The sequence below is a fragment of the Sinocyclocheilus rhinocerous genome, unplaced genomic scaffold (genome assembly GCF_001515625.1).
Source record: "Sinocyclocheilus rhinocerous isolate Xijiao unplaced genomic scaffold, SAMN03320098_v1.1 scaffold113, whole genome shotgun sequence".
NCBI lineage: Eukaryota > Metazoa > Chordata > Actinopteri > Cypriniformes > Cyprinidae > Sinocyclocheilus > Sinocyclocheilus rhinocerous.
The window spans coordinates 1,307,111-1,314,274 of record NW_015646846.1 but is presented as its reverse complement, the minus strand read 5'-3'; the positions used below and the strand labels follow the sequence as shown (position 1 = coordinate 1,314,274).

The 7,164-nt window shown below is 36.5% G+C and overlaps 1 long non-coding RNA gene across 2 annotated transcripts in view; it reads right to left on the bottom strand.

Moving 5' to 3' along the window:
* Positions 1-618: 618 nt before the first annotated feature.
* LOC107708131 (uncharacterized) overlaps positions 619-7,164 on the bottom strand; it is a 21,909-nt gene continuing 15,363 nt past the window's right edge. Inside the window, exons 2-5 of one of the 2 annotated variants that reach the window (XR_001636325.1) lie at positions 3,995-4,082; positions 3,586-3,726; positions 823-953; positions 619-656 (exon numbers count right to left, since the gene is read on the bottom strand). This is a non-coding gene — a long non-coding RNA (uncharacterized LOC107708131). The remainder of the gene's footprint in view (positions 657-822; positions 954-3,585; positions 3,727-3,994; positions 4,083-7,164) is intronic. The other variant, XR_001636326.1, reaches the window with a different exon arrangement.

Sequence of the window (7,164 nt, the reverse complement as noted above, 5' to 3'; positions counted from 1 at the left end):
AAAACAAATAATTAAATAACAAATATATAGAATAAAATAAAAAGATTAATATGTAATAAAAATAAAAAATATTAATTTATAAATAAAATAAATATAACTAAATATAAAATATATACATAATATAGATATAGAATAAAAATAGTAATGAAAGTAATGAAATAATAAAATAAAAATTATTACAACTATTAAATATATTAAAATATTTTAAAATTAAATTATTAAAATAGAAAATATTAATATGTAACTAAAAATAAAATAAAATGTAAATGTGTGCAAGTGGACACTGAGTGGCTGAACACTGGGGGTGGAGAAAAGCCCTTCATTTCAGCCTACCAGATGGGAGGGTGTGATCCCAGACACGTGGAACACAGTCCAGTAAAATTCATAGAAGCACAGAGACATACTGTACATACTGTACATGAAGACACATGGAAAATAACAGCCACTCAGAGGCAGGAGGGACCAAAGTGTCCTCATAATACAAAGAATCACAACTGTGAGGCCAAACCAAAGTCTGAACATGTGTTTTACTGTTGAATAACAGCCTGAATGTGAAAAAATCTTATGTGCTTTAAAGAAATAATTCATCTTAAAGTGAAGATTGTCATACTTTACTCACCCTCATGCTGTATGACTATTTATTCTGCAGGAGTTCACTGTCAGGAGTTCAAAAACAGAAGAAAAAAAACACACAATAAATGCACCAAAAAATGCATGCTTTGCATATTTTATTTTCTCATTTTGCTGTAACTATGCATTCCCATACCTCTCATTATGAAAACTCCATGACTAATGAAGCCCTTATGTGACATTTTGAATTACCTCAAGGAAAAACTGCTTACACAAGACGCTCTGCCCTTGTTTTGGTGTAATTCCAGCATTCTCCAGCATGTGTGGTCTGTGACTAACCAACAAGCCTGAAGATGGAAGCCTTGAGAAAAGCTCTGTGAAATCTGGGTGACCAAAAAAGGCAGTTTGGATGAAAATAGTAACACCTCCTAACCAAGCCGATTTACTCTGCAATCATAAAGTTATGGTTACAAAGCACATAAGTCCATTTACATCAGTCACACCACTGCAATGCACGTAGACAGTTTTATGCAAAACACACAATTAATGTGCTGCAATAGTTTAAGTAACACACATAATAGTAGTATAAAGAGCTATTTTGATATTTTCTGACATTTTCTTCTACGTATTAGTCCAGGCTATTTCTATGCATTTGCTAATGTGTTCTTAGTTACTTTTAGTGCATGGCTGCTTATCAGGGCAAAACACCCCATTTCCCTATATGACCCTCCCTTCAGCACAAATCTGTTGTGTTTTTTAGCAATTTTATTGCAGTGCAAAATTTTAATACTTAGGATGTGTTCAAATGACTAACCTTAAGCATGACCAATAATAATACTGATACTTGTCTTGCATGAGTGAAGGAAAAGAACTAAGAGAGAAAACACATTTACAGCCCAGTAAAGGTTCACTTTCAGTCTATCAGAAATGAGCGCTAAATTTGACCCGGGCCCCTCATGGGTGGGTGTTTTTGAGCTGAAAACTTCCATTTCTGTCATGTATGTCAGATGATGAGTCTTGTTTTTGCTAGGGGGCTTCCCCTTTTTACGAGTGTTGGTGTCTGACAGCTCATCTCTACCTTATGCATGATCCGACTGATACAGTAAGTGATCTGAATCTGCGGTTCTGCAGAAGCACAGGAATCATAAGACACCATAGCATGATAAATGAGCTTATTGAAAGTCTCAGAGGTTCACAGATTATTCATATTCAGACCAGATGTACCGGTGGTGGTTGATATTTTTAGTTGGATGTTCTTGTCATGCACAGTCAGACTTGGTTAGATGATTGGACTGATGGTAGATCAGAACACACTCAAACATGCATGGGAAGACAAACTCTTTAAACTCTTCTGGTAAAAGGGTAGGAGCTTCACTTGGTGGATTACTCATTAGATGAATCTTCTGATTTCAGCAAAACAGCCGTCAGAGTATAAAACAGTGCCTTTTTTTCATAAAATACCCTTTATCCATCTTTGTGTCAAGACATCCGCCGATTAAACCAAACATTCCACACTTGACACTCCAGTCTATATAAATTATTATATAATATATATAAATGCTTTTGTACGCTCAAATCACACATTTTGCTTGTGCTATCTGTCTTTCGAAAATACTACTTGGTTTCATATTTTATTATCCAATGCAATAACTTTCAGACATGTTACTTAAATGTCTAAACACTGCTGCGTTTAACAGCACAGCGATTGGCTCTTTTATTCATAATATAGCTCATTTTCCTGAGCGTCCTGTTTTCAGCCAGTGCAACAAAAGCCCACATTTTAAGGCCATTCAGATCTGATTTTGACCCTGAGCCAGCTGTAAATTGATGTCATTTCATTATTTTTGTACAGGATGTAAGCATCTTAGAGGTTTCCTTAAATTACTGCTGTGCCAAATCATAGTGCTATGCTGAAAGTGACCACTATGAATCACATTTTATGGAACATTTTCATGATTTCTCAGAATTCGTTCACTTTTTTTAACATGTTCATGCATGAAATCAGTATATACTACAGGAATCTGTGATTTTATATCCAATTAAGGTAAAGTACATTTATAATCATTATCATCAAATTTATTCATCATTAACATTTCATCACCTCTCTGCATACAAACATTTGGTCAATGGAGTTTCAGTATATAGGCAATTTGCCAGCCTAATTATTTAAATCAGTGGTCTCATAATGCCTAAAGAACACTACATATATATATATATTTCATCCCAATGGAGTTTCAGTATATAGGCAATTTGCCAGCCTAATTATTTAAATCAGTGGTCTCATAATGCCTAAAGAACACTACATATATATATATATGGTTCATCCCCTTTTCAGCCATTCAAGTACATGCACACTTCCTGTTGACATCTTCATAGTGATTTCTGTTAAAGCAGAACAAATGTCTCAAAAGCAAATTATATGATGTAACCGTGACTCTCGGGGCCCTACAAACCCTGATTTTTAACATCAGGGTGGAAAGTATGCAAATGAGAACAATGTGAGAGAAACACTGATAAGCAACAGGAAACGTTCCTTTTTAATGTTAAACCTAGATGGGGAGCTTCCCTCTGAGTTGCCTGCGAGTAAAGTGCTAGCACAAGTACTGCAACAGAAAGTACGGGGTGAATACCTACATATGACATTCATGTGAAATTTCCCTAAATAGCTCCTTTGTGTAGGCTTCTTGATGAGCTTTAAGTATTTTAGTGTGAAAAACCACAAACTTGAATCGCTCCAAGAAGAACTCAAGACACATTTTACAAGAACATGCATATTAATCGGAACGATCAAGAGCACTATATACTGTACATGCAGCTTGAATGCCATATCATTTCTAAAAAACAACTAAAATCCTTTTAGAGTATTAAAACGTTCATGAAATGTAGTTTGCATTGCTAATGCATCACAGTTTTCTGATATTAAAACTGCTACCGTTTTGCATGACACAACGTCAAGACGGTCTCCAGATAAATGGCTAAAAGTTTTGGTTTGTGTGTGGCCTCCGGTTCCGTTACCTCTATGAGTGATGCATGTTTCCACAGCGCATGCCTTCTCAATAGGAGGATTTCCTCTTGTTGTTCAAAGCTGCACTCATGATTCACTGTTTCACTCGCTCTCTGTCTCATTCCATCCCTCTCTCTCTCCAACCGAGGGGGCTGTGGAGAAACGAATAAAGGGGGTTTCAAGAGCAATATGAGTAAACTGCAAAAGTCTCACCGCAGGCAGGTGGTTAGAAACACTTCAGTGGTCTCAAATGTGTGTTATTTCAGCCCTCACGCATCTTACTGCAAAGTTAGGTGACGTTTGATGGGAATCATTTTAAAAACTTCCAGATGCATTACAGTAATGGGAATTGGGGGTGAAATGTGCTTAATTGTCATGAAGCTTATGACTTCTCTATAATCTCTCATGCATGAGATTCACCTGTAAAAGCTTCATTCCAGTGGGAAACAGACATTTTCAGAATAACCGCCGGCATGTATTTCTCAATTTCTTCAGCTTGTTCCTAAAGCTGCAGAGATCAGAAGAACATGATAAGCTCCTCAACACACAGGAATGTGACAAGATACACAACAATTTGCCTGCAGGAGATTACTTCATGGAAATGTATTCAAATTAAGATGATGGCATTGCAAAATAAAGATGTTAGAGAGCAGCTTTATATATATATATATATATATATGTGTATGCATAATCTTTCCTTAAAAGGACGTAAAACTCTTGATTACTTTTTTTAATCTATTGGCAACGATAATATTTTATATTTCTGATTTGAAGGGTTTTACCAAGTAAAATCATCAAAGTATGCATGCGATACACATGTCACTGAATTAAAGGGACCAAGAAGTCCTACTAAATACTGGGACAAAGTTCAGTAGTACATGATTACAGTACTCAGCAAAGCTTGGTTTACATTCCCTGGTGACTGATATGCATGTGTGCGTATGGGTGCTTGTTTGGTAGCTGACGTATCACTATGATTTCAAGGCCAGATGACTTTCTGTGAAGAGGACAAACGAGAGTTCGAATGAGTGCATGTGTGTGTGAAGTGAATTGGATTGATCAGGTCATTGCATGAATGCCAACTCGATAAAAACGCAGGAATACAAAGATAGCAGTAAGTCTTGGCTCTGGCATTATATGCGCTCTGTTCCATTCCAGGGAGTTGTTTCTGAGAAGTTGGATTTCGCTGTATTCACCATGTGGCACACAGAACCCTATCATAGAAGTTAGTCAGAACAAGTCCTGATGTGACACGAGCACATTCTCTCTGGATATGCGTTTTCATTTGGTCAGATAAAATTATCTTGATGTCCAGATAGTTCCTCGAATGCTGGGTGCCGAATTTCAAGCATGTTACAGGAAATTTGGTTTTCAGGTAATAAAAAACAACTCATTTGTCTAAATTCATGAATTGCATTTCTCTTACACATTGGCAAATAGTTGCCCACCCCCTTCCCCTTTTAAGCATAAGCCACAATAAATTTAGTGCGATTTATGCTTAATAATATTAATAATTAGCCAATGGGATAAGAAAAATAAAGTTAATTCAATATATTTTCTCATAATATCTTATGCTGCTTTGGTTCTCATGTACATTTGCCTTGTTTTAACAGTGTTTAGACCATTTTAGTGGAAAACAAGACAAAGGTATTGATTAAAAATTATTTTCAGTGTGATTTCACTAATGGAAATTTAGTTACTAATTTAAATTGAGTTAATTGAGTTAATTTTAGTTTCATAATGTCTGATTTCACAACACGTTAATTCAATTTACTTTTAATTTGAATATTCAAAATATGTGTTCTCGTTTCTTCTGGCATTTTTTTCCCCCAGTTTAAAAATTAAAATAATATTATTTTATACAAATCATAATCAAATCAGCGTATGCTCTTTGTAGGTTTAGAAAAAGTAGTTTTGTCAAACATTCCCTGTGTTTAATAGTAAAATGTGTAAATGCTTTTCTTAAAAGCCACAGTGAAACCCCAGTCCACAACTCATTGTACTTCTGTAATACGATGTATTTCTGAGTAAAATAAAATATTTAATGAGAAAAATTTTGATCAGAAATTGACTGGATCATAATTTTTTTTATATTTTTGCACTGGACTAAGACTTTTCTAAAACATAAAATAGTTATTTGGCTAATGGTTAACATTATGTGACGTCAACGGAAAAGGAGAGCCAATTGAGATGCCGAGTGAGATTATGAAGACAAAAAAAATTATTTGGAATAACATTCACCAATGAATCATTCACAGTAAGACCAGAAATGTATTGTAAATAGTCAAAGGATCAATTTAGATTTTATGTCGACTTCAGACCCGTCAGATTTGAATGTGTGTGCTGTGTGTTTCTGGCACGTGTGTGACCTGTCAGAGGGAACATGTGCGTGGGTGATTTGTGGGAAAATGTCCTGTGACAGCAGCATGAAATGGGCTGAGTGACAGCGGACAGCTGAGGGATGTGAAACGAGACAAAAGGACAGTATATATGTGGCGGAGTGCGTGAGTGTGTAAGAGGAGAGAGTGTGTGTGTGTTCAAGCACCTGTGTATCTGTCTGAGTCTGCAGTGGGGCAAACCATTTCACATTCCTCAGACGCAGTTGTGTTTTGAGTGATTTATAGTTCGTCTGAATCAGTGGCGAGTAAAAGGCATGATTACAGAACATTATTTACATATGGAGATACAAATGGTCACGACTGTGGATGAAAACAGATCATTCACTTAATGACCGGCTGCAAAAGACATCTTATTTACAGAACATCAAACCGAACTTTATACTATAAACCAGTTAGCCCACATGAACCCATTCGAGCCTAACTCACCCTCATGTTGCATTATTCTATAGAACGTACAGGCTGCTCTTTTCTGTTAACTGAAAGTATATAGGGACAGAAGCTGTTAAATATAAACAATCACTGAAAAAAAACAATCACTGAGTTGGAAAAAGGATCACCCCCTCTTAAAAATGACTTGTAAACTCAATCAGGTGTAGCTAATCAACTTCTCAATGGCACACAAAGCCATTTGACTTTCAACTGTGATCAGCTGTGCTCATTTTGATTAGCTCAGCATGAAAAGAGCTTTCCTGGAGCATTTCAGTCCTTGGTAGTGCAACTGAAGCAAACAATCAACTATGGATGGCAAGGCACTGTCAAAAGATCTCGGGGATAAAGTTGTGGACGGGCACAAGTCAGGAGATGGATACAAAAAAAATTTCAAAGGCTTTAACAATGCCTAGAAGCACAATGAAGTCTATTATTAAGAAGTGGAAGGTATTTACAACACAGACCCTCCCTGGATCATGACGTCGCTCCAAACTGAATGAAAGAGCCAGGAGGAAACTGGCCAGAGAGGTTACCACGAGGCCTACAGCAACTCTGAAGCAGCTGCAGGAATTTATGACAAAGAGTGGTCATTGTGTGCATGTGGCAACAATATCACAAATTCCTCACAAACGTGGCTCGTATGGGAGGGTTGCAAGAAAAAAGCTACTCCTCAAGAAAGGCCACATGCAGTCAGACTGAGCTCTGCCAAAACCCACCTTGAAGATTCTGAGGCAGATGAGACTAAAATTGAATTATTTGGCC